Below are 27,121 nucleotides of genomic sequence, written 5' to 3'. Positions count from 1 at the left end.
CCTTTATTGATTTTAGAGCTGAGAGCAAACAGACCCCACTTTTGACAACAACAGAATATACTTTTCTTTATCACTGATATGCTGATACAAAGAAGAAATATTCTCCCAGTTGCTTCATCTCCTCTTTTGGAAAGAAATTGGCTTGAATTAGTTCACAATTAGTTAGAGCTTACCTCTGGTAAGGAGAAAAACTTAGTGTTCATCCCTCAAAGCTCTGCAGTCTTAGCCTCATTGTCCACCCAGGGGAGTATTTCAGAGGAGCTACTCAAAGGCGGGTCTGCCTTCCAAGGGCATCAGCTACACTTGTGGCTTGTTAGAAATGCACGTCAGGTGCCCCTCCGGACTGCAGTGGTTCAGATTTAGGAAGTCTGGGATGGGGCCCAAGAATTTGCTTTTCTAACAAGTTCTAAGGTGATGCTACCATTCTTTAGACCTCATGAGAGCAGAACAGGGAGACCTTGTCACTTTTTTCTGCTTTTAACCTTTATCTTATCTGACATAAAGCTCAGCTGCTTTCAGTTGCAAATAACAGAAACTGGCTTAAATAACAAAGGGAATTTATTTCCTCATACAGATTGAGTTTAGAGGTTTGAGGGCTTCAGCTGTAGCCCAATTATGTTGCCAACTATCTGCTTCTTTCCAAGTAAATGACCTCTTTTTGAATATAACGGAAAACTGTAAAGCTGCCAGGTGTGGACATACTTACCAACTAATTGCCACTCCTCAAATTTATCTTTAATCTGTGCATTTTTAGCACATTTTAGGGCCTTAATAAAAAGTAAATGTTAATCTCTGTCATTCCTCCTCCTTTGAGGATGGTCTGTTAATAATTTCTGCACTTCCCTGGGGGCTCAGTGGTAAAGAAACCTCCTGCCAATGTAGGAGAGGCAGGTTCAATCCCTGAGTCAAGAAGATGTCCTGGAGAAGTAAATGGATACCCACTCTAGTATTCTTGCCTGGAGAACCCCACAGACAGAGGAACCACTCAGTCTATAGTCCACGGGGTCGCAAAAGAATCAGACACGACTTGGAGACATAATAACAACAACGTCTATTATTTCTACCCCCCAAAATTTCTTTTTTCCATTTCCACATCCTCTTCCATACCAGAGGAGCTCCCATGTGTTAGGTAGAGAGTGGAGAACAAAGAGACATCGTCCTTCTTTAAAGAGTATTGCAGTCCAGCTCAGATGACTCTCTAAGTTTTCTTTGTGTGTATGTGTTAGTTGTTTAGTTGTGTCCAACTGTTTGCAACCTCATGGACTGGAGCCCACCAGACTCTTCTGTCCATGGATTTCTCCAGGCAAGAATACTGGACTGGGTTCCCATTCCCTTCTCTAGGTGATCTTCCCATCCCAGGGATTGAACCCTGGTCTCCTGAATTCAGGCAGATTCTTCACCATCTGTGCTATCAGGGAAGACCAAGTTTTCTTTACCCACTCCCCAAACCAGCTTAGGAATCCTTGCTACTCCAATCTTTCCTCTTACACACTGTATCATATTATACTGGGTATATATAATAAATGCTGTGTATATAGAAAAATATGAATAAGTATAAAGAAGGCTCAATCATTTCGAATTGTTACCTAAACTTTGGGTTTGCCTTTTGGTGGTATTGCCAAAAGAAATGGAGAAGGCAATGGCACCCCACTCCAGTACTCTTGCCTGGAAAATCCCATGGACGGAGGAGACTGGTGGGCTGCAGTCCATGGGGTCGCGAAGAGTCAGACACGACTCAGCGGCTTCACTTTCACTTTTCACTTTCATGCATTGGAGAAGGAAATGGCAACCCACTCCAGTGTTCTTGCCTGGAGAATCCCAGGGATGGCAGAGCCTGGTGGGCTGCCATCTATGGGGTTGCACAGAGTCGGACACGACTGAAGCGACTTAGCAGCAGCAGCAGCAGCCAAAAGATATAAAAGCCAAATTGCAGAAGGTCTTATTACTTGCTACAAGTGAGGAGAACACCAGGGATCTTTCCCAAAGCAGTGTGTCTCTGAACAGCAAAACTGGGGAAGTTTAAGCTATTGGTACATGTATATTCATGAAGGGGCCTGGATGGTAGGCAGAGTCCAAGCTTCAGCTGATTGAAATCAAGAGGGTCAGAAGAGGTCAACACCATTATCCTTTAGATTCCAGTTGATCTAGTTGTTGGTGTTTAAATTCTGCAAAATGGCTCAAGACGGTGCTTTAGGCTAGTCTTTACCATCAAAAGAGAACTGAGAGTCTTTGCGACAGATCTAATATTTTTGCTCTTGTTACTTCTCTTGCCCGTTAAGAGTCCGTTGTTTATGCATTCTTTTGTTCCCTTGAGACCGTTTATCACTGAGATCTGTTCACGCTCAAGCATTATGGCCAGGCTGAGATCACAAAGGGCTTGGGCCAAAAATGGCTTCTCTTATGTCAAGAAAGCCATGTCTGGGTCTCTTTCTCCAGGGACAACCCCCGCCCCACAAATCTGCTTACAGAAAGAGCTAAGTGGAAGAAAATGACAATGTGGCCATAAAGGTTTTTATAACTCAGATCAGGATTTGTTCAGTTGATCTTAGTAGATACTTTCATTATGAACTAAGAAACACAAGGGTGATGGAGATTGGGAAAACATAAAAATCTCATAAAAGAAATCATATTATAGTTTATTAAATCCAAATCTTAAAATATCTGACAGTCTCTTGAGAAATCAATAATGTTGCAAAGTATTATTTTTTAATAATACTCTTCTGCCTTGGGATAGTTGACCATATTAACTGTTATTTTTCCATGTAGGCAAAAAGAAAGCAGAAACCCATAAGGTCCTGCACTGGACACGTCTTCAGTTGAATATAAATCCTCGGAAGAAGACCTAGCTGATTTATAACTCCACCTGAGCCACGTGCTTCCCTGCTGGTCTTTTCTTCTTCCATCCAGCCTGGGAAGCCCTGTCAGAGAAAACAAATGACTTGGACTCTGTGTTGTGTCAGTGTCTGCTTTATCTGGAGGCCTTCATGTTCTTCTCTTGTGCGTGTCTAACAGTCAGCTCTCAGGGTAAAGGACAGTGTGAGAATACACGGCTGAGCAAATGGGAAATAAAACTAGGGAAGTTTTCGGAGAAAGGGCAAAAAAGGAGAAGCTGTTTCCCACCCCCACCTCACCTTGCCTTTAGATTTCTCCTTTTTGTCCTCTTCTCTCATCAGCTCAGGCGCTGGCATAGATGATTTTTAATGGTTGCATTTTTAACCGATTGTTGTTAATGGTAATGATGGAGATTGTATCTGGTGACTTGAACAGGGCCAAGAAATTGCCAAGACCATATAGTGAGAAACAAGGCCTGTCCTTCTGTTGTTTGGGTCATTCACGCTGGACAGATGGGCAAACCACAAGTAAATCAAAGTAGTGAGACACCTGCTGGGCTATTTATAGAGCAGAGGCTCAAAGTTTTGTGGGACCAAAAGTTCTCCTAATGTGTGGTTCCTAAGAAAACAGAACACAAAATAACAAATTAAAAACATGTTACCAAGTATTTAGAAAATGGCAAAAGAAATGGGAAAATGACAAATGTAAAAGCAATGACAGATACAGCCATCACAAAACCTAGAAAAATAGCATAATATTCTTATTAATAGACTGTCTCTTCCACCACAATAATGCTTTATTTCCTCCATATGTATGTCCTATTACTTGTGCCTTATATGGAGCACTTTTATATAGCAAATAACTCTGGTCCTGTAGGTTCTGGAGCTTAAAAAGGCAATAAGCAACTCATGTGGTTAAAATGTATTAGGACTGTGAGTTTAACAAGGCATATCAACATGTTAATAGTGCACCTAGGGGACTTCCCTAGTGGTTCAGTGGTTAAGAATCTGCCTTGTGATGCAGGGGACTTGGGTTCAATCCCAGGTGGGGGAAGTAAGGTCCCACATACCTCAGAGGAACTGAGTGTTGCAACTAAGCCTGTGTGTTGCAACTACTGAGTCCACGTGCCACAGCTAGAGACTCCACACACCACAGTGAAAGATCCTGCATGATGCAACGAGGACCTGAGGCAGTCAAAAAAATAATAAAAAATAAATAAAAATTTAAAAATAAAATTCATTACTGAAGAAAAAAATAATGCTCCTAGAAGATGACCTGGAAGTGGCCTGCTATAGACTGAATGTTTATGTCTCCCCAAATTCATATGTTAAATTCTAGCTCCCAATATAATGGTGTTAGGATGTGGAGCCTTTGGAAGATCATTGGGTCATCACGGTGCATGAATGTGGTCCGTAACATTATAAAAGAGACCCCAGAGAGTTTCCTTCCCCCTGTTGCAGGTAAGAACACAGTGAAAAGACAACTGTGAACCAGGAAGCAGGATTTAGCAGACATCAAACCTGCTGGCATCTTAGGCTCAGATTTTTTAGCATCCAGAACTAGGAGAAATTTCTATTGTTTATAAGTCACCCAGTCTACGGTAGTTTGTTACAGCAGCCTGAACAGGCTAAGACAGGGCCCAAGCAAGGGAGGGTTCCTGACACTTAGCACAGTAAATCCATCTTATGTGCTAAGTGTACTCAGCTAGGAACTTGACAGTTAAAATTCAGTGACAATTTTGAGATCCTACACTAGCAAAACTGGAGAGATTTATGAGGAACATGATAACGTGGAAGGGATTCTTGGTATTTATCTACTTTCATCTTAGAATTCTGATCTTTGTGAATGAATTGCATATTCAAAAAAAAATAAGTAAATCATTTTTAAGTGAAAATTATAAAAAGAAATCTATAAGACATAGTTATACTCTTACCTTTGATTTTTGTTGTTGTTCAGTTGCTCGATCATGTCCAATTCTTTGTGACCCCATGAAACACAGTATACCAGGCTTCCCTGCCCTTCACTATCTCCTGGAGCTTGCTCAAACTCATGTCCATTGAGTCGATGATGCCATCCAACCATCTCATCCTCTGTCACCCCCTTCTGCCTTCAATCTTTCCCAGAATCAGGGTCTTTTCCAATGAGTCAGTTCTTTGCATCAGGTGGCCAAAATGCTGGAGCTTCAGCTTCAGCATCAGTCCTTCCAATGAATATTCAGGGTTTATTTCCTTTAGGATTGACTGGTTTGATCTCCTTGCAGTCCAAGGGACTCTCAAGAGTCTTTTCTAGTGCCACAGTTCAAAAGCATTGATTCTTTAGCACTCAGCCTTCTTTATGGTCCAATTCTGACATCTGTACATGACTACTGGAAAAACCATAGCTTTGACTTGAAAAGCTTGATAAGCTTCTTCAAATTATGCTGAAGTGGAAGAAAAGAAAAAGAAAAAACAGATGTTTGAGAACAATCAAGAATCTAACAAGGACCTAGACTACAGTTTCTGTGAAAGTACCAGGGCATCTCAACTCATGCTTAGTTCTGAGCTGAAGGAAAGAGATGAGAACAAACAGGATTAAAAAGGTGGTCAGGAGGGGCCACTGTGGCCTCAGGAGATCAGTCCATTCACAAAAGTCCATTTATAAGGCCTTGTTTAGAGGGAGAATAAAGACCCAGGCATGCCACCTGGTGCCAAGCAGGAGCTCTGCTACTGGAAGGTCACGGGAGGCCAAGCTGAATTGGCTGAACCAAGGAAACTAGAGGAGAAGTCTGCCTCCCAGAAGATTTATGTGCCCCTTGGCTTGCCCCGTGCACGCTACACAGACAAGTGGTCTACCAAAGACAGATTCTGTACTCAACAGGAGATAGCCTTCGGACATGCATGTGTGACAGGCTTCCTCAACACCTAGTATGAGCTCCTGACCCACATAAACAAAACAATTGTCATTTTAAGTCACTACCTTTAGAACAGTTTCTTACACAGTATAGTTACCAGAACACTCTTCTCCATTGATTTATTTCTGAAGCGAGGCACTAGGTAGGCACTTTGAACATAAATGATTTTTAACATGTTGTTAGGTGAGTACATTGACAAGCAGTATAACCCTCAAAGACCAGCTGTTGCTCTATCTTCAGAAAGGAGACTGGATCCCAGAGGTGGTAAAGAACCTAGTGGTAAAGAACCTGCCTGCCAATGCAAGAGATGTAAGAGATGCAGGTTTGATCCCTGGGTTGGGAAGGTCCCCTGGAGGAGGGCATGGAAACCCACTCCAGTGTTCTTGCCTGAAGGATCCCATGGAAGGAGGGGTCTGGTGGGCTGCAGCCCACAGGGTCGCACAGAGTCAGACCTGCTGTATACCAGTGCATTTCAAGAATGCCAAACTCCTCCTGCCGCCTCTCCAGCCTGGCTGTGTTCTAGTTTCTCTCCTTATTTTGTTCACACTCATCCTTTCACCAGGAGTATCTCCCCCGAATCTCACTCCTTCCATCATATTCCTCCCCTCCATCATCACCTTCTTCCTTATCCTCCCCTCCATCATCACCTTCTTCCTTATCCAACTCCCTACAGTATAAATGATCCTCTTCTGATTGCGCAGACCCCTGCTTCTGTCATTGAGAGTGACCATCACATTGCACAGTAACTGCCTTTTTGCATCTTTCTCTCATATGATTATGGAATCATGAAAGGATTCCAATTCAAAATGAAACCAGATGATACAAAATGGAAAATCTTATACATGTGCCCTCAAAAGAATGGAACTTAAGAGCTGAGACTGATTTCTGTACATGCCTGCTTTACTAAAAACTAAGACTTACCGCCTGACCAATGAATATTTGCTAAGAATCTCTCCCATCCTCAAACTGGTGAACTTCCTGCCTGGACTCGCACTGGACTTCTCCCTCTTCCCGCTTTCACCCACAGAGCCTTCCCAGATCCTCATGGACTCACCTGTAACTTGCTACAGCCCATGTTTTCTGTTTTTTTTTTTTTTTTAACTTTTTCTTCTTTTTGGCAAGCAGATTCAGGTCTCCTGCCTAGATATTCTGCAGAAAAGTCCAATCATAATTAGCACATGTTTTCTGAATTGCAATTCATCTGCTATCTCCAAATAAACTCAACTTCTGGTCATTGGAACTTGTTCCAGTTTACTTCTTTATTTAGACTGACAAAATCCCAAAGGTGTGAAAAAATTCTTGGTCAATTGTTGTACTTCTAAAGCTCTAATATGCACATCGATTTTGGTATATAGTAAGTGCTCATTATTTTCTCATTAAAAGGGTAAATGAACTGTAACATGCCCTTTATACAGGGATTCAGTTAAGGGACTCTTTAACCCAATTTAGGTTTTCTCAGTATGTGCTGGCCAAATGGACCTGAATCTTCATTCTATTCTCAGAGAAGAGCAGGACCCATTCTATAAACCAGTATGAAGATTTCAGCTGATAAAAGCCACTGGATATATTGATCTGGTCATACAAAGCCACTGGTCATGTTGACCTGGCTGCTTATATTCTATGATTCTCCTATAATAGTCCAATATAAAGGGAAACTACAATTCTATTAGAGCTCACTTCTCATTATCCCTGGGAGGGACTGGTTCCAGGACCTCTACTGATACCAACATTCATGGACGCTTAAGGCCCTTATATAAAATAGCATAGTACCATGAAGACAGCTCTCCAAATCTGTGGATGCAAAACTTGCAGATACAAATGACCTCCTGGACAACTTGAGAAAGATCTGAGCACTCTCTCCTTTGCGTAGCTCTGCCCTGGTACCATAACTTAGACTTTTGGTAGCTGTGGTGAAGGGAAAGTTCAAGCCCTACAAAAGCAATGAAAACACCAAGCTGACTTTGCAGAAGGCCAGGCAAGGGAGTTCAGTGGCCTGAGGTAGGGTGAAATATCACCTGGCTGAATACTATTTCTGCCATATACCTCCTGTGAAATGTGGGGAGTCAAATTCATTGAGAAAAAGAGGAAAATAGTAATAACAACATCACAAAAGTATTTTTGACATTAATGAGCTGATGAATGGGTAAAATGTTAATCTCCTTACAAATGTCAATTATTGTTGTAAGCAAAAGGTAGATAAAACATGATAAAACCTAGCAAAAGATGGAGTACTATCTATCAATACAGGAAATAAATGACTACCATTTTCCAGTGGCTGTGGGCAAGTCACATGGTCTCTTTGTTCAGATACGAGATGGAGTCAAAAGTTGCATTTACCTACAATGTTAATACATGTAAAATGCTTAACCTAGCACCTGACATAGACTAAATTCTCATCATAGATTAACAAAACACAACTATGTAATAGTAAATGCACTTGGAAGTGAAAGGTTGTTGCTGAACCACGAAAGACCCAGGATTCTTCCCCTCTGGAAGAGAATTCAATCCAGGGCCAGAGACGAGGCTTGATTGCTCAGAGCTTTTGTGTAATAAAGTTTTATTCAAGTATAAAGGAGATAGAGAAAGCTTCTGACACAGACATCAGAAGGGGGCAGAAAGAGTACCCCCTCGCTAGTGTTAGCAATGGAGTTATATACTCTCCAATTAGTTATTACAGTGAATCAAAAGAATGTCTGGAGGTTGTAAAGACCTCACAAGACCCACTCCCATAATTTACATTTCAGGATAACAGGATTAGTCAGAAGGTTTTTCCCAGAGACTGTCCTCAAGCAGGATACATCACCGCTATATAATCCTTAGTACAGAGTCCAAACCAAGTTGTTAGTTGTGTAATCATCAGTTCCAGGCTTAAAGATGAAAACGTTTTATGTGACTAAGACTAAGGAATGTAAAGGAAAAAAAAGTTTGTCCTTTCCTTGAGAATTCCAGACCCCTCTCCTCTTGGGAACCCCTGGACTTCTTCTCAACCTACCTAGGAATTGACTCTCTCAGAAGTTTAAGAGAGGGAAACCTTATATATATATATAGTTGTTGTTGTTATTTAGTTGCTAAGTCGTGTCCAATTCTTTTGCGCCCTTTGGACTATAGCCTGCCAGGCTCTTCTTTCCATGGGATTTCCCAGGCAAGAATACTGGAGTGAGTTGCCATTTCCTTCTCCAGGGGATTTTCCCAACCCAACCCAGGGATCAAACCCTGCCTTCTGAATTGACAGGCCGATTCTTTATCACTGAGACACCATGGAAGCCATATATATACATATAGTTTGTTTCATTTAGTTTTGGGTTTGGAAGAATTAGAGGAGGCTTCACAATGTATGTTGTCTGTGTTTTGAAATATAGGTATCATTTTGACATAAAGAAGGATCTCAGAATCTGCCTCTAACCCAGAGAAGGAAAGAGGTATATTTTGCCAGGTGTCTTTCTCAAAAAGTTAGATGACATTATTTCTCTGTAGAATATGGTAGGGAAATGATAATGCAGGGAGGTGGGGGAGTGGAAGTAATCTGAGGATTTCAAGTCTGTCCAGCCCTTAGCATTTCACAAAAGGGGACCCTCAGAGGCACTGTAGAAACCAGACCTAGAGCCATTGTTTCAAGGAAATTTCAAATAGAAGATCAAAATGCAATGTTAAAATTGTTTAGTGTATCATCCATTCTGCTTTGGGTACTTAGAAATATAATTAACTTTTTCTAAGGATTAGACAGACAGACAGACAGACAGACACACACACACACACACACACTCAGAATTTTTACCTGCTCATCAAGGCAGGAATCCTACTCAGATTTTCTTACTCCACCCACACACCCTCCCTCAGGCAATTTCAGCCACTCCCAGAACAAGCCCTAGCTCATAGAAGTGCAGCCCATATACTTTAAAAAAAGAAAAGGCAAGAGAAGTGTTATTGTATGTCTCTGTGAGCCTAACCAGAATTAGAACTATAAGGTAAGCTTCATTCTATTTCATAGGCGATAATTCTATTGCCTGTGAAGTAGAATGCAATAGAAAAGGGGAAAGGAACACCAGAAAAGGAAACTGCTGGCTTCTCTGAGCCATTTTGGAGGGCAGGACTCCGGGGCAGGAGAGATCAAGGTAGATGCTCTTGCCCTGCTAACCCGTGAGCTTTAGGACTTACAGGATAGAGGAAGCTGTGGGTGAGGCGTTTGCTGGACAAGTCTTCTCAGAAAAGTGATTCCTCCAGTCTTCAGGTTCTTGGAGGTCATGTGACAGGTTGTTTCCTGGTATCCAATCTGACGACAGCTGTCACCCCACCCCCACCGCCCACTGCCATCTCCTTATATTTCCTGTGCTCTGGGACTTTTTTGCCTAAGAAAGAATTTTCGCTATCATTAAAAGAAGTCAACACACAAAGACAGCACCCTCCCAAACCCCAAGTATATTTTAATATAGGGATAGAGGGGGACATATCCCTTTGAAAGTCGGAACAGATCTCACTGTAAAAAGTATTCCTCTGAGTTCTACCTCCGGCTCTCTGTGCTGGTTCAGTTTAAATCCTCTGTTATCTTGTTGCAGAAAGCTCACTCTTACGCTTTTCTCTAATTTTCTGCAAAGCTGCAAATAATTGTTATTTTAAGTCCTCCTGGTCCATGGAATCTAAATATACAAATGAAAAGACCCTTAGGGATTCCCTGAGGTTGTCCAACCCCTCCTGACCTGACTAGCAGCCTGACTTCCCCAAGCAGCTGAGCTCAGAGAAAAGATGCTGTGACCCTCTCTGGGCGTGACGTCAGGGCTCCAGACCTCCAAACTCAGCTCTGTGCACTCTACCATGAAGCCTCCTTGTGTTCCTGACTCCTTGTCTTAAGGCTTCCGTTGTCCCCGCCTACATTCAGCCAGAGGGCTGAGAGCACCTGAAACTTGTCTTGGATTTCAATATCAATATTCACTTTGTTCATGAAAGAAGATTTGTCCCTTACTTGGAGGATTTTAGACACGTCCCATGAATATGATTCGAAAGAGGGGTTTAAGAAAAAGCCTCAAAATTTCATTAGGAAAGCATTTACTCACTTGGTGCAAACATAAAGCAGAACTTGGATGAGATTGAGAAATGGAGTATTTCTTATCAGATCAATAAGCAAGGAGGTCACAGTCATCAGGGATTCCCGCCCTCCAGGGCACTCAGGAAGGAGAAGAATATCTGCACAGATCTGGCAGCTGTAAGGCTGCAGCCACTCCCTGTGGGGCGTCCTGAAGCACTCAGGATGTGAAAAATCGCTGGATACTCACCCCGGCTGAGATGATGAAGGCAATGATTTCAGTGAGCAGACGCCTGCATCTTTTCACACATGCTGCTGCTGCTAAGTCGCTTCAGTCGTGTCCGACTCTGTGTGACCCCATAGACGGCAGCCCACCAGGCTCCGGCGTCCCTGGGATTCTCCAGGCAAGAATACTGGAGTGGGTTGCCATTTCTTTCTCCAGTGCATGAAAGGGAAAAGTGAAAGTGAAGTCGCTCAGTCGTGTCCGACTCTTAGCGACCCCATGGACTGTAGCCCACCAGGCCCCTCTGACCATGGGATTTTCCAGGCAAGAGTACTGGAGTGGGGTGCCATTGCCTTCTCTTTTCACACATAAAAAAGTGCTAAACTCCTTAACTTGAGAGATCTAGTTTTCTTTAATTCACAACAATCTCTTGATGTTCTGGCTACCAGCCCTTTGTTACAAACTTCTATATAACCTGACCCCTTACTTCCCTCCCTCCTCGGAGCAATTCTCTCAGGATTCCTTGAGATGCTGTCTATTGGGCTTGAAGTCCTAAAAATTCCTACCAAATAAAACATAACTCTCAGTTTTTAGGTTGCGATTATTTTTTAAGTCAACAAGGTAAAAACATGGGCCAAAGAAGAGTTCGGGAATTTATTCCTCCCTGTACCCGTGTCCCTCCTTAGCACGGACAGCCAAGCTACTTCTGACTGCCAGAAAACTTGTGCTGGCATCCTGCTGTCATGACACACTTAGGCGCTTTGCTTTTTCTCTTAACTCTTGACTGTCTTTATGCCAGTTGGAAACTCTGCTGTTATAAAATCTAAACGTGACTCAGAAAAAGCCAAACACGCACACACACACACACACACAACCCTCCTCTCTCTTTCCAAGTCATGTCACTGCACAGCCTGCTCTCTGACTGCCCACGAGACCACAGTTGCTCATCTGGTCTTGTCTGCCATTAACGTTGGTGGTCCTCCTCCAGAGTCTCTCAGGCCCTCTGCTGTTTCCCGTTTCTCCGCAGCTTAGTTTTGGGCCAGAGGAAAGCAGTTTCTGACTCTGACTGTCTCCTCTCGGCTCGCAGAAGTGAGACCCAAGCCAAATTAAGAAATCTTCCAAGGTCTTTGGGTCTTAACCTTCCCATGCCCTTCAATACTTTTCTTCCAGTTGGAAAATTATTCAGGCATATTATATAGGCACCTAAGTATACTCTCTTATATAAGTTGTGGTGTTGCTAATTTAACAATATAGTATAACATAGGCAGAATGAGAAATAAGCCTTAAACAATTCTTAATTATCCCTAAAATATTTCTCTCCATTCTCACTACATTGTTCTGGTCCAGACCTTTATCGTCTTTTACTTGGACACTAGTGTCCTGACAAATTTCCGTGTTTCCTGTCTGCTTCTAACTGCTTTACACTATGCATTTCACACTGCCACCCACTGTAATCTATAGAAATGAAGGTCTGACTATATGAATCCTCTGCTTAAATGCCTCTGTACTTAAAGGATAAAAGCTAAGATTCATAGCATGGCATCTAATTCCCATCTCCTAGTGCAGCCCAGGACACACTTCAGGTGACAGGAGCTGCACACATAACATTGTTTCCTAACCACTCCAGGGTCTGCACACCTTGGGTCCTTCTCCTGAATGTCATTCACTAAGGTCTTTCCTAAAGAGCTTTTTATCCTTCAAAGCCAAGCATAGAGATTCTACCCAGTCAACATTTAATTCAGAAACATCCATTCCCATAACATCCTATGTATAACTTATTCATAGCATTTGACATTTTATATTTTTCTTAAAACATGTTGGGCTGCTTTACTATTTATAAAATGTATTTCTTGCAGAAAATTTGAAAAATACAGGAAAATGGGAAAACAAAGCCAAATGAAAGCATGTAAGGGTACTCTACTAATGTTTTGAAGTATATTTTCCAATCTTTGGCTCTATGAACATATTCATATATTTTCTCTCTTGCTCCCTTTCACACCGCACACACATACACAAAAACACCTGCTTGTCAATCTAACATATTTTGTAATCACTTTTATTTTCCACTTAAAAATACATTATGAGCTTTGTTATATATCCTTAAGTGTTCATAGAGTAAGCTCCATGACGGGAATGTGTGTGTGTAAAGCAAACATGGACAGACATTTAGATGAATAAACAGCACAGGCTCGCAAGAAATATTTGTTGGACTAATTTAATAAAGAAAACAATGAAGGGAGAGAGAAAAAAAAAGAATATGAGAAGAACTAGAGCACATGGATGGTAGAGAGACAGAGAGGAAAGTCAATCACCTGAACAGGGCTTTCATGACGTTTAAAGTTTTTATATACTTTGTCTCTGATTACTGCAATAGCCTTCTGAAGTAGCTATAATAGTTATTTACAAACCAGGGAAGGGAAACTCAGAAAGGTTAAGTGACTTGCCCTGGCTTGTGTGCTTAATAAGTGGCAGAACTAGTTGTGGGAATCCATAAACTATATTTATCTTACTCCACATGACTTCTGGAAAAGCAAAAGCAATACCAAAGGCCCTGCTGAGGCCTGGGAGCTCGGAGCAGTGGGTGTCCCTGCCCCCTGGCGAGGTGCCCTGCACGTGGCTGGTGCTCAGCGAGTGACTGAGGAGTGGGGATGAGAAAGAACAAACAGCATATGCGGGTCAGCGTCTGGGGTTCGGCACCCTCACGCCACCCTTCTTCCTCCTCACCGGCTTCCCTGACTGACAAAGCAGGGGATCCTAAATGCCTGCTCCCAGTCTGTGACACGTTCCTCATGTTCCTTAAACGCAAGCTCTGTTCAGTTCACTGGCTCCCTTTGCCCTCGGAAAATATTCTCCTGGCTTAAAAGGCTCTTCAGGATCAGCCTCACCTCATCTCATTTTCACATCTCTTCTCACTTCTCATATATTCCATTTCTCTCTCTGGGGAATCTTCCAGACCCAGGGATGGAACCCCAGTCTCCTGAATTGCAGGCAAATTCTTTACAGACTGAGCCACTGGGGAAGCTCCCTTGTACATTCCAAACACCTCTAAATCCCTGAAAGTGTTGGCATATTCTTCCTCTGCTCTTCTTTAGTAACTATTACTTTGATCCTGTCTTTACTGACTCTATTACCTTTTTGTTGATGTGTAACAAATTATCACACATGTAGCAGTTTTACACAAGCCTCACTGTTTCTCTAGGTCAGATGTCTGGAATGGTGTGGCTTGGTTCTCCTCTTAAGGTCTCACTGGGTTAAAATCAAAGTATTGGCCAGGACTGGGTTCTCACTGGCAGCTGAGGTTCCTCTTTCAGGCTTACTGCTTATTGACAGAATTCAGTTTCTGGTGGTTAGTGAACAGTGGTTGCCATTTCCCTGTGACATGATTCCCCTCCTCCTCAAACAAACAACAGTGCATCAAATCTTTTCTGTGCTTTGAACCTCTGTGGTTTCTGCTTCTGCCTCCCTTTTCTGTTTTAAGGGTTCATGTGATTACATTGCACACACTTGGATAACCAAGGATAACCTCTCTGTCTAAAGGTCATCTAATTAAAACTCTTTTTTTTAAAGTTTTCTGGCCTCGCCATGACTTGCTGGGTCTTAGTCCCCCAATCAGGGATTGAACCTGAGCCCCTGACAGTAAAAGTATAAAGTCCTAACCACTTGACCACCAGGGAATTCCTGGTCTTCTGTTTTATAAAACCAATGAGATCTACAAAGTCCCTTTACCATATATCATAACATATTCATCGGCATAACAACCAGAGGGTGAAGGTTATGGGGGTCAAATTTCTGTCTACCCCACTGGTCACCCCTTTGGCTTAGTTCCTCACAGGAACCATGCCCATTCACTTCTGGACTATACGCTTCATGAGGGCAGTGACTGCACCTATTTCAGAAGTCAGTGATGTGCTAGAGCTAGCCTATATCAACTAACAAGAGCCTATCACTACCTGTTCAGACATTCTGTAATCCGGAGGCTAACCATACATATTATTAAAAAAATGAAAATATATAATCAAACAAATTTTATTTTTAAGAGGTAGTAGATAATCAGACTCATCATTCCTATTTATCATTTACCTATTCACTCTTTTCTCTTGAGGTTATTTTCCTTGATTGTATCTCTGTGGTGGAAACACTGTTTATGGATATGCACATTTCTTCCGAACTCCTTGTTCAGTGATGTCATATTGCTAGCTTGAAATTGGCCATAATGGGTATATTTATACCACAGAAATCAGAAAAAAGCTAGCTGCTGGCTTGCTTTATTGTTTATTTCTCTCTCTTTCTTTTTTTCTTTGTGGCCATATAACACGGCTTGTGGCATCTTAGTTCCCTGACCAGCGATTGAACCTTGGTCCTCAGCAGTACGAGTGCAGAGTCCCATCCCCTGGATCACTAAGGAATTCCCTAGGCAGGGGTCCCCAGCCTCTGGGATCTAATGCTGGAGAGCTCAGGTGCAGCTGATGTAATAATAATAGAAATAGAGTGCACAGTAAACGTGATAAGTTTGAATCATTCCAAAACAATCCCCTCCTCGAGTCTGTGGAAAAATTGTTCTCCACAAAACTGGTCTCTGGTGCCAAAAGTATTGGGGACCACTGCCCTAGCGTTGATTTCTCTTGTCAGAGGTGAAGAAACTGGTAATAAGGTGAATAAACGTGTCCAGACTCAATAGCAGATACAAAATATAAGCCAATGTGGTCTGAGCTTACAGCCTGGACTCTGAAAAACGACACGAAAATTGAACCAAGAACGAGGCCACGGGTAGGTGGAGGGTAAGCCCTTGCTCCTCTGTGTGTTCAGAAGGGGAACCTCTTGGAATGTTGACATTGCAGGTCCCACTCCAGATTCACAAAGTCAAAATCTGTCTTTTAAAAATTCTTTTACAGGACTCGGGGGATAAGATGGCGGAGGAATAGGACGGGGAGACCACTCTCTCCTCCACAAATGTATCGAAAGAACATCTAAACGCTGACCAAACTTCACAAAACTACTTCTGAAGGCTGGCTGAGGACTTCAGGCTTCCACAAAAACTGCGCATTATCTTCAAAAGAGGTAGGAGAAATTATAAAAGATAAAAAGAGAGACAAAAGAGTTAGGGACGGAGACCCGTCCCGGGGAGGGAGTCGTAAAAGAGGAGGAATTTCCAAGCACCAGGAAACCCTCTCACCGGCGGGTGTGGGGGAGGATTTTTTATCTCGGAGGGCAACGTAACTGGGAGGAAAAAATAAATAAAATCCACAGATTACGTGCCTAAAGCAACTCCCAGCAAAGAACCCCAGACGCTCGCATCATCCGCCACCAGCAAGTGGGGGCTGAACGGAGAGGAGCGGGAGGCATTGCCTAGGGTAAGGACCGGGCCCGAGTGCCCCGAGGGCAATCTGAGGGAGCTAACGTGAGATAGTAACCTAAACTGTGGGACAGCGAGAGAGAAAGAACTATCCCGCGAAAAGCCCAACTCTAAGGCACTGCCGGCCCGCTCACAGAACAAAGGACTGAGCGATACCAGAGGAGAGCTAGCCGGCTGTGGACCGCCCCATCCCCCGCCGGACACAGCGGGCAGGCGGGGCCCGCCAGAGCCGGAAAGGGGCAAACTCGGCTCCAGAGAGGGCACCCCCTACCAAACTGCAAACAGGCTCCCAGTTTCTAAGCAAAGACTGCCTGAGATCCCGGAGGGTCGACAGCCGCCGGGAGGGTCGCAGCCAGAGACCAGCTCCCCAGAACCGACACAAAGCACACCGGAGCCGGGCGCGCCCGTAAACCGAGGCGAGGACCAGGGAGGTGATAAGCCGCACCGCCCCAACAGGGAAGAGCGCCCTCGCCAAACTCCTGGCCGCCTGGGCAGCTCAGACCGGGAACGGCACAAGCCGCGGGCGAAACCGAGTCTGCGCCTTTGTGGAGTAACCGGGAGCCTGAACCTGAGCGGCTTAGACCTGGGAAGTGCACGCAGCTCAGGGCCCGCTCCCCGGCCGAGTAACCTGAAGCCTGAGCAGGGTAGACAGGGAAAGCACACACGCCGTGAGCGGGGGCGAACCCAGTGCGGCCGAGACACTGCGAGCTTACCACACGCACGCCAGAATTGCAGTGTTCCTTCCTCCCCACAGCACGATTGAACAAGCGAACCTAAAGAGATCACCTCCACCGCTTTGTTGCAGGGCGGAAATTAGATACTGAAGAGATCTCCAAACAGAAGCCAAATAAACAGAGGGAAGCGCTTTGGAAGGGACAGGCCAACAGATTAAGATCCCTGTAGTTAATACCGACTGCATTGAAAAGGACCTATAGATCTTGAAAAGTATAAGCAGGAATAAGGATCTATCTAAAACTGAGCAGATCCCACACTGCTCACAACAGCTCCAGAGAAAGTCCGGGATATATATATTTTTTACTATTTTTTTTTTTAATTTTTTTTTTTTAATTAAAAAAAAAAAAATTTTTTTTTTCTCTTCTTTCCTTTTTCTTCAAGTCCTCTATTACACCTTTAACTTTCATTTTCATAACCCACTATTAACTTGCAAAAAAAAAAAACCCTATTTTTGAAGCAAACTACATACATATATCTTATACCTTTTGTGTTTTCTTTTTTTAATGTTTTTTTTCCTGTTCTACATTTTTTTACTGTTTCTTTTTTTACTGTTTTACTGTTTTTTTTTCTTTTTACACTGTTTCCTTTTTTCTTTTTCTTTTTTTTTTTAGATTGTAAGTTTTATTACATATTTGATATCAACTTTGTACATTTAAGAACCCAATCTTTAGGACCCACTCTTACTCAGGAGTGTGATCACTGGCCTGATCACTCTCTCCACCTATTGATGCTCTTTCTTCTCCCTCAGGGAACCTCTATCTCCCACCCTCCTCCTTCTCTTCTCAACCCAATTCTGTGAATCTCTGAGGGTGTTCTGGGTACCGGAGAACACTTCAGGAACAGGATACTGCCCAGATCTCTCTCTCCCCTCTTAATTCCTCCCTTTCTACTCATGCTTACCTCTGTTACCTTCCTCCCCCCTCTCTATGTATCTCTGTGAATCACTCTGAGGGTTCCAAACTGTGGAAAGCACAGAGGGAAGTGCTTACTGGCTAGATTGCTCTCTCTACATTTGAATTCCCCTCTTCCCCTCCTGGTCACCTCAACCCCCCCCCCCCCCACCTCATCTCTCCATGTAACTCAGTGAACCTTTCTGGGCATCCCTCACTGTGGAGAATCTTTTCACCATTAACCTAAAAGTTTTATTATTGAGGCTGTATGGAAGGAGAAGTCTTGAGGCTACTGCAAGAATAAGACTGAAAGCCAGGGGAAACATTAATTAATAAGAGACCATCCAATAGCCTCCATAAATTCACTGAAACCAAGCTCCACCCAAGAGACAATAAGTTCCAGAGCAAGACATACCACGCAAATTCTCCAGCAACGCAGGAACATAGACCTGAGCATCAATATACAGGCTGCCCAGAGGCACACCAAATCCATAGACATCTCAAAAATTAATACTGGTCACTCCATTACACTCTAGAGAGCAGAAATCCAGCTCCACCCACCAGAACACCGACACAAGCTCCCCCAACCAGGAAGCCTTGACAAGCCACCTGTCCAACCCCAACCGCAGTGAGGAACCTCCACAACAAAGAGGAACTTCATACTACCAGAATACAGAAGGGCCACGCCTAACACAGCAATCTAAACAAGATGAAAAGACAGAGAAATACTCAGCAAGTAAAGGACAATGAGAAATGCCCACAAAGCCAAACAAAAGAGGAGGAGATAGGGAATCTATCTGAAAAAGAATTTAGAATAAGGATAATAAAAATGATCCAAAATCTTGAAAGCAAAATGGAGTTACAGATAAATAGCCTGGAGACAAAGATTGAGAAGATGCAAGAAATGTTTATCAAGGACTTAGAAGAAATAAAAAGGAATCAATATAGAATGAATAATGAAATAAAGGAGATAAAAGACACTCTGGAGGGAACCAACAGTAGAATAACGGAGGCAGAAGATAGGATAAGTGAGGTAGAAGATAGAATGATGGAAATAAATGAAGCAGAGAGGAAAAAAGAAAAAAGAATCAAAAGAAATGAGGAAAACCTCCGGGACCTCTGGGACAATATGAAACGCCCCAACATTCGAATCATAGGAGTCCCAGAAGAAGAAGATAAAAGGAAAGGCCATGAAAAAATACTCGAGGAGATAATAGTTGAGAATTTCCCTAAATTGAGGAAAGAAATAGTCACAGAAGTCCAAGAAACCCAGAGAGTTCCAAACAGGATAAACCCAAGGCGAAACACCCCAAGACACATATTAATCAAATTAACAAAGATCAAACACAAAGAACAAATATTAAAAGCAGCAAGGGAAAAACAACAAATAACACACAAGGGGATCCCCATAAGGATAACAGCTGATCTTTCAATAGAAACCCTTCAGGCTAGAAGGGAATGGCAGGACATACTTAAAGTAATGAAAGAGAAGAATCTACAACCCAGATTACTGTACCCAGCAAGGATTTCATTCAGATATGAAGGAGAATTCAAAAGCTTTACAGACAAGCAAGAGCTGAGGGAATTCAGCACCACCAAACCAGCTCTCCAGCAAATGCTAAAGGATCTTCTCTAAACAGGAAACACAGAAAGGATGTTTCAACACGAACTCAAAACAACAAAGTAAATGGCAACGGGATCATACTTATCAATAATTACCTTAAATGTAAATGGGTTGAATGCCCCAACCAAAAGACAAAGGGTTGCTGAATGGATACAAAAACAAGACCCCTATATATGCTGTCTACAAGAGACCCACCTCAAAACTAGAGACACACACAGGCTGAAAGTGAAAGGATGGAAAAACATATTCCATGCAAACGGAGACCAAAAGAAAGCAGGAGTCGCAATACTCATTTCAGATAAAATAGACTTTAAAATAAAGGATGTGAAAAGGGACAAAGAAGGACACTACATAAAGATCAAAGGATCAATTCAAGAAGAAGACGTAACAATCATAAATATATATGCACCCAACATAGGAGCACCACAATATATAAGGCAAATACTAACAAGTATGAAAGGGGAAATTAACAATAACACAATAATAGTGGGAGACTTTAATACTCCACTCACGCATATGGATAGATCAACTAAACAGAAAATTAACAAGGAAACACAAACTTTAAATGATACAATAGACAAATTAGATTTAATTGATATTTACAGGAGTTTCCACCCCAAAACAATCAATTTTACCTTTTTCTCAAGTGCACATGGAACTTTCTCCAGGATAGATCACATCCTGGGCCATAAATCTAGCCTTGGTAAATTCAAAAAAACTGAAATCATCCCAGTCATCTTCTCTGACCACAATGCAGTAAGATTAGACCTCAATTACAGGAAAAAAACTATTAAAAGTTCCAACATATGGAGGCTAAACAACACGCTTCTGAATAACCAACAAATCACAGAAGAAATCAAAAAAGAAATAAAATTATGCATGGAAACGAATGAAAATGAAAACACAACAACCCAAAACCTATGGGACACTGTAAAAGCAATACTAAGGGGAAGGTTCATAGCAATACAGGCGTACCTCAAGAAACAAGAAAAAAATCAAATAAATCAACTAACTCTACACCTAAAGCAACTAGAGAAGGAAGAAATGAAAAACCCCAGGGTCAGTAGAAGGAAAGAAATCTTAAAAATTAGGGCAGAAATAAATGCAAAAGAAACAAAAGAGACCATAGCAAAAATCAACAAAACTAAAAGCTGGTTTTTCGAGAAGATAAACAAAATTGATAAGCCATTAGCCAGACTCATCAAGAAACAAAGGGAGAAGAATCAGATCAACAAAATTAGAAATGAAAATGGAGAGATCACAACAGACTCCACAGAAATACAAAGGATCATAAGAGACTACTACCAACAGCTATATGCCAATAAAATGGACAACTTGGAAGAAATGGACAAATTCTTAGAAAAGTATAACTTTCCAAAACTGAACCATGAAGAAATAGAAGATCTTAACAGACCCATCACAAGCACGGAAATCGAAACTGTAATCAGAAATCTTCCAGCAAACAAAAGCCCAGGACCAGACGGCTTCACAGCGGAATTCTACCAAAACTTTAGAGAAGAGCTAACACCTATCCTACTCAAACTCTTCCAGAAAATTGCAGAAGATGGTAAACTTCCAAACTCATTCTATGAGGCCACCATCACCCTAATTCCAAAACCAGACAAAGATGTCACAAAAAAGGAAAACTACAGGCCAATATCACTGATGAACATAGATGCAAAAATCCTTAATAAAATTCTAGCAAACAGAATCCAACATCATATTAAAAAGATCCTACATCATGACCAAGTGGGCTTTATCCCAGGAATGCAAGGTTTTTTTAACATCCGCAAATCAATCAATGTAATACACCACATTAACAAATTGAAAGAAAAAAACCATATGGTTATCTCAATAGATGCAGAAAAAGCCTTTGACAAAATTCAGCATCCATTTATGATTAAAACCCTCCAGAAAGCAGGAATAGAAGGAACATATCTCAACATAATAAAAGCTATATATGACAAACCCACAGCAAACATTATCCTCAATGGTGAAAAATTGAAAGCATTTCCCCTAAAGTCAGGAGCAAGGCAAGGATGCCCACTTTCACCACTACTATTCAACATAGTTTTGGAAGTTTTGGCCACAGCAATCAGAGCTGAAAAAGAAATAAAAGGAATACAGATAGGAAAAGAAGAAGTAAAACTCTCACTGTTTGCAGACGACATGATTCTCTACATAGAAAACCCTAAAGACTCTACTAGAAAATTACTAGAGTTGATCAATGAATATAGTAAAGTTGCAGGATATAAAATTAACACACAGAAATCCCTTGCATTCCTATACTCCAATAATGAGAAAACAGAAAGAGAAATTAAGGAAACAATACCATTCACCATTGCATCAAAAAGAATAAAATACTTAGGAATATATCTACCTAAAGAAACAAAAGACTTATATATAGAAAACTATAAAACACTGATGAAAGAAATCAAAGAGGACACAAACAGATGGAGAAATATACCGTGTTCATGGATTGGAAGAATTAATATAGTGAAAATGAGTATACTACCCAAAGCAATCTATAGATTCAATGCAATCCCTATCAAGCTACCAATGGTATTTTTCACAGAACTAGAACAAATCATTTCACAATTTGTATGGAAATATAAGAAACCTCGAATAGCCAAAGCAATCTTGAGGAAGAAGAATGGAACTGGAGGAATCAACCTGCCTGACTTCAGGCTCTACTACAAAGCCACAGTCATCAAGACAGTATGGTACTGGCACAAAGATAGAAATATAGATCAATGGAACAAAATAGAAAGCCCAGAGATAAACCCACGCACCTATGGACACCTTATCTTCGACAAAGGAGGCAAGAATATTCAATGGAGAAAAGACAATCTCTTTAACAAGTGGTGCTGGGAAAACTGGTCAACCACTTGTAAAAGAATGAAACTAGAACATTTCCTAACACCGTACACAAAAATAAACTCAAAATGGATTAAAGATCTAAATGTAAGACCAGAAACAATAAAACTCCTAGAGGAAAACATAGGCAAAACACTCTCCGACATAAATCACAGCAGGATCCTCCATGACCCACCTCCTAGAATATTGGAAATAAAAGCAAAAATAAACAAATGGGACCTAATTAAAATTAAAAGCTTTTGCACAACAAAGGAAACTATAAACAAGGTGAAAAGACAGCCTTCAGAATGGGAGAAAATAATAGCAAATGAAGCAACAGACAAACAATTAATCTCAAAAATATACAAGCAACTTCTGCAGCTGAATTCCCGAAAAATAAACGACCCAATCAAAAAATGGGCCAAAGAACTAAACAGACATTTCTCCAAAGAAGACATACAGATGGCTAACAAACACATGAAAAGATGCTCAACATCACTCATTATTAGAGAAATGCAAATCAAAACCACAATGAGGTATCATTTCACACCAGTCAGAATGGCTGCTATCCAAAAGTCTACAAGCAATAAATGCTGGAGAGGGTGTGGAGAAAAGGGAACCCTCTTACACTGTTGGTGGGAATGCAAACTAGTACAGCCACTATGGAGAACAGTGTGGAGATTCCTTAAAAAACTGGGAATAGAACTGCCATATGACCCAGCAATCCCACTGCTGGGCATATACACCGAGGAAACCAGAATTGAAAGAGACGCGTGTACCCCAATGTTCATCGCAGCACTGTTTACAATAGCCAGGACATGGAAGCAACCTAGATGTCCATCAGCAGACGAATGGATAAGGAAGCTGTGGTACATATACACAATGGAATATTACTCAGCCATTAAAAAAAATACATTTGAATCGGTTCTACTGAGATGGATGAAACTGGAGCCCATTATACAGAGTGAAGTAAGCCAGAAAGAAAAACAACAATACAGTATACTAATGCATATATATGGAATTTGAAAGATGGTAACGATAACCCTATATGCGAGACAGAATAAGAGACACAGATGCATGGAACAATTTTATGGACTCTGAGGGAGAAGGTGAGGGTGGGACGTTCTGGGAGAATAGCATTGAAACATGTATATTATCATATGTGAAACAGAACACCATTCCATGTTCGATGCATGAGACAAGGGCTCAGGGCCGGGGCAATGGGATGATCCAGAAGGATGGGATGGGGAGGGAGGTGGGTGGGGGGTCCAGGAGGGGGAACACATGTAAACCCATGGCTGATTCATGTCAATGTATGGCAAAAACTATTGCAATGTTGTGAAGTGATTGGCCCCCAACTAAAATAAATAAATTTATAAAAAAAAAAAAAAAATTCTTTTACAAGATACCCTTGAAATTCCTAAGCACCTTAAAATAGAAAGCCACTGTTTGGGGAGGCAGATGTAGCAGCAGGTGACTACACCACAGATTGTCATTAGAGCTGAAGAAGTAGAGAAATACTGTTGGGGGTTTTACAAGACAGAATGGGTGCTTCCGCTATCATGAAGCACAGTAAAATTGCCTAGAGGACTTTATACACTGTCAGGGCCTTGGCCATGTATTACGCATACACATGGGATCTACAAAAATGCTATTGATGAATCAATCTGCAGGGCAGGAATAGAGATGCATGCAGACGTAGAGAACGGACTTGTGGACAGAACTGGGGAAGGAGAGGGTGGGACGAGTTGACCGAGTAGCCCTGAAATCTATACACTCGCATGTGTGAAACAGATAGCTAGTGGGAAGCTGCTCTATAGGGAACCCGGCCCGGTGCTCGGTGACAACCTAGAGACGTTGGAGGGTGAGGGGTGGTGGGAGGGAAGCTCAAGGGGAAGATGATATATGTATGCTTATATACATATATCACGTTGTTGTATGGCAGAAACCAACACAACACTGGAAAGCAAGTATCCTCCAACTAAAAATAAAAATTAATAATAATAACAATAATTCTGATATATACCAGGGAGGGGAACTTGTCAGAAACAGGATGCTACTCACAGCATCCTTAGATGGGCACAGCCGTGCACCAGCTATTAAAACCAACAATGAAGCCAGTGTCTCCGTGGCTCTCAGCTCAGGTTTCGTAGGCTGCAGCGGTCCCCTGCCCACAGCTGTAATTGCCCCCTTCCCCACAGTGGCTTCCCCGTGCTGCTCTCTACACAAACAGCCTTCCCTTCCCTCCCCAAGCAGATCTCCTGTCTCCTAGATCTCACATGTCACATGGCCCTCCCCTAACACATCCTCCTTTCTCCTCGCCACTAAGCCACATCCTCTCCTTCTTCCTGCCTCCATTTCTTTTTCAGTCTTAAAATGATGTCTTAATATCAGCTTTTTTCAGCTCACATGACATCACTTCCCTCACCAGGATCAAAATTTTACCACAGATCCTTGGAAACCAACTGTACAAAATAAACAGCAGGATTTAAGGGAGGCTACAGAGCTGCTTGTTCAAATCAAGCATTCTCCTTTTTTTTTTTTAAAAAAAAGCAGCTGAATCTAGCTAGTTTCCTTTTGTCAGGGTCCTCTGTTGTGCTGCGACAATCCAGGGCCCACAAAAGAGAGCTGCTCTCCCTCCCACAGGTACCATTTTCGCTCCAGTAATTGACTGTGTTCTGGTCCACCGCAAAGCAACAATAGTTGACTCCTGCTGGCCAGCTTTCAAAACAGGTCTCAGAAGAAGCCGGGAACAGGGCAAGTTGTTGCTTCTAGTTTTCTCCCAACAATCCATCTCCAGGGTTCAGGTTTACATATGGACTCCTGTTATCACCTTTGATCTCTTTATAAAAGACCCTTGTCTCTGTCTGAGTGATACGGAGCCTCTGTGAGACTAGCAGTAGGAAAGATTATGGTCTTCTCCTCACATGATCAACAGACTGACTACATCTTTTGGTTTAGCAACTTCCTCTTTATTCTCACAAGCTGCTAAACAAGTTGCCAGTAACCCTGATTGGGGATGTAATTGGTTCTTTGGATTTTGCTCCATTCCTAACCATATTTCAAGCTTGTAATTAGGTAGTTGGTCATTCCCTCATAGCTCAGTTGGTAAAGAATCAGCCCTGCAATGAAGGAGACTCCAGTTCAATTCCCGGGTGGGGAAGATCTGCTGGAGAAGGGATAGGATACCCACTCCAGTGTTCTTGGGCTTCCCTTGTGGCTCAGCTAGTAAAGAACCTGCCTGCAATGCAGGAGACCTGGGTTCGATTCCTAGGTTGGGAAGATCCCCTGGAGAAGGGAAAAGCTACCCACTCCAGTATTCTGGCCTGGAGAATTCCATGGACTGTACAGTACATGGGGTCGCAAACAGTCAGACATGACTAAGTGACTTTCACATGTAGATGGAAAAATGGTTCAGCTGAGTGCAAGAGGAAGTGCTTCCAGGTTACTCTTTCATCCTAAAAATTCATCAAGACATGCAAACTGACTTCACTTATTTCCTCTTTTGTTTCTCAGAGAAAAGTTTTTTTGTTTGTCTTTTGGGTTGTTTTTTTTTTTTTTGGATGGTGATGGCTTACAGAAATTTTAGGAACAAGACATGGAAATGAATTATATTTAAAATAAACAACCTGAAACAGTCTCTAGAAAAGAAGTCCACCAAAACTCCTTTTGACAATTGAAAGATTTCAGTTTGATTTGATCCCTCACTGGAATTTTGTTATTTAAAATTTCCTATGTTCAGATGATAAATTCTATGAGAATAAATACTCATATCATTTATTTACTTATTATAAATATATATGTTTAATCACTAATTCATTCTTTTATACAACAGACATTTACTGAATATTTGATATGAACAATAGATTCAGAGTAAACAGGTATAAATAAGACATATTCCTTGCCCTCAAGTAACTCACAACCTAAAGGGATAGAAAAGTGTATGTAATGATATAAACTGTTTAAAATTTTACATGTGCTAAAATGGACATTTCTAGAGAATACAATGGGATCGGAACAATCAGCAGACACTGTGATCAACTTTGCAATGATGGTAGTAGCTGGGTGGGAAATTTTCTTAATAAAGCAAAAGAAAGAAAGAATAGGAAGTTTCTGGGGAAAAAACACTTTAAGATCACCTTTCTATAATCAAAACTGAGGTGCTCAGATTTTATGTCAAGCTTGTCCCATGTTTTCTGCAAATGACATCACATCCTCTACCAGGGTCAAATTATACCACAGATCCTCGGAAACAAATTGTACAAAATAAACAGAAGGATTAAAAGGAGAGTAAATGTTTCTATTTGTTCAAATCAAGTATTCTTAAAAAAAAAAGCCCATCTAGTGTTATCATTTACATAATACCCATAAGTCAACTGGGGTAATGCTTTGTCTTGAACTAAGATTACTCAGAACTCCACTGCCACAATCAGAGCTGTTTCTAAGAGTTCCATGAACCCCTGGCGGACTCAGGTGTCCAATGTCATGTCTAGCTCTGAGCTCCTGCTCCAACAAATCAGCTCTGTTGAAGGATTATTTCATTTTCCTTGCATAATGCCTCCAATTACACTTTGACTCAGGTATAGGGCTTCAGACGTTTTCCTTGACCTTAATAAAATCTTTTCCTTGAACTTTTGGGCCCCCAAATCAGTGCAGATGGTGACTGTAGCCATGAAATTAAAAGACATTTGCTCCTTGGAA

The 27,121-nt window shown here is 41.7% G+C and overlaps 2 long non-coding RNA genes across 2 annotated transcripts in view; both read right to left on the bottom strand.

Moving 5' to 3' along the window:
• The window catches only part of LOC145523304 (uncharacterized), a 98,990-nt gene extending 98,541 nt beyond the window's left edge, over positions 1 to 449 (bottom strand). Inside the window, exon 1 of the long non-coding RNA XR_014066476.1 lies at positions 174 to 449. This is a non-coding gene — a long non-coding RNA (uncharacterized LOC145523304). The remainder of the gene's footprint in view (positions 1 to 173) is intronic.
• Positions 450 to 1,027: 578 nt separating this feature from the next.
• On the bottom strand, positions 1,028 to 25,306 carry LOC145523303 (uncharacterized). Its single transcript, XR_014066475.1, has 7 exons — positions 25,071 to 25,306; positions 10,990 to 11,175; positions 9,878 to 10,068; positions 4,766 to 5,251; positions 3,902 to 4,016; positions 3,132 to 3,450; positions 1,028 to 2,918 (listed from the first exon to the last, which is right to left on the bottom strand). It is a non-coding gene; the product is annotated as an uncharacterized LOC145523303 (long non-coding RNA).
• Positions 25,307 to 27,121: the final 1,815 nt, after the last annotated feature.

This window comes from Giraffa tippelskirchi, chromosome 10, assembly GCF_054371585.1.
Source record: "Giraffa tippelskirchi isolate mGirTip1 chromosome 10, T2T-mGirTip1v1.2.pri, whole genome shotgun sequence".
NCBI lineage: Eukaryota > Metazoa > Chordata > Mammalia > Artiodactyla > Giraffidae > Giraffa > Giraffa tippelskirchi.
The sequence above is the reverse complement of the archived record's forward strand: the minus strand, read 5'-3'. Positions and strand labels throughout refer to the sequence as shown.